Raw genomic sequence first — 782 nt, 5'->3', positions numbered from 1 at the left:
GGCATGGTCCTAGGGCTCAGGTCCTCTGAGAGAGAGAAAGAAAGAGAGAATTAGAGAGAGCATATGTGGGATGGCCAGTCCTCTTCTGGCTGTGCCGGGTGGAGATTATAACAGAACATGGCCAAGATGTTCAAATGTTCATAAATGACCAGCATGATCGAATAATAATAAGGCAGAACAGTTGAAACTGGAGCAGCAGCACAGCCAGGTGGACTGGGGACAGCAAGGAGTCATCATGTCAGGTAGTCCTGGGGCATGGTCCTAGGGCTCAGGTCCTCCGAGAGAGAGAAAGAGAGAAGGAGAGAATTAGAGAACGCACACTTAGATTCACACAGGACACCAAATAGGACAGGAGAAGTACTCCAGATATAACAAACTGACCCTAGCCCCCCGACACATAAACTACTGCAGCATAAATACTGGAGGCTGAGACAGGAGGGGTCAGGAGACACTGTGGCCCACTCCGAGGACCCACCCCATGCACCCCACCCCCGCAAAGAGGGCCTCAACATGGAAGTTACAAGTACGCCCAGGCCGTGAGTGGTCAAACAGGCCAAACCTCCACTCTTACACTAGCCCAAGCCAATGGCATGTACCAGATGCTCAGCAGGCTCTGCTCACACTTACTGGTCTGGGGCCAAACCACCAACTACATTGGACACTTTATGGAACACAAAGCCTTCACTATCTCATCCTGGAATATCCAAGGCCTGGGGTTATCTGCCTTTGGCCTAAAGAGCAGGAACCTGGACTTCATCAAAGAAATCAGTAATACAGACATT

Source organism: Oncorhynchus mykiss, chromosome 28 (genome assembly GCF_057628025.1).
Source record: "Oncorhynchus mykiss isolate SJ-2025 chromosome 28, ASM5762802v1, whole genome shotgun sequence".
In the NCBI taxonomy this organism is placed as follows: Eukaryota; Metazoa; Chordata; class Actinopteri; order Salmoniformes; family Salmonidae; genus Oncorhynchus; species Oncorhynchus mykiss.
Note: the sequence above shows the minus strand (reverse complement) of the source record.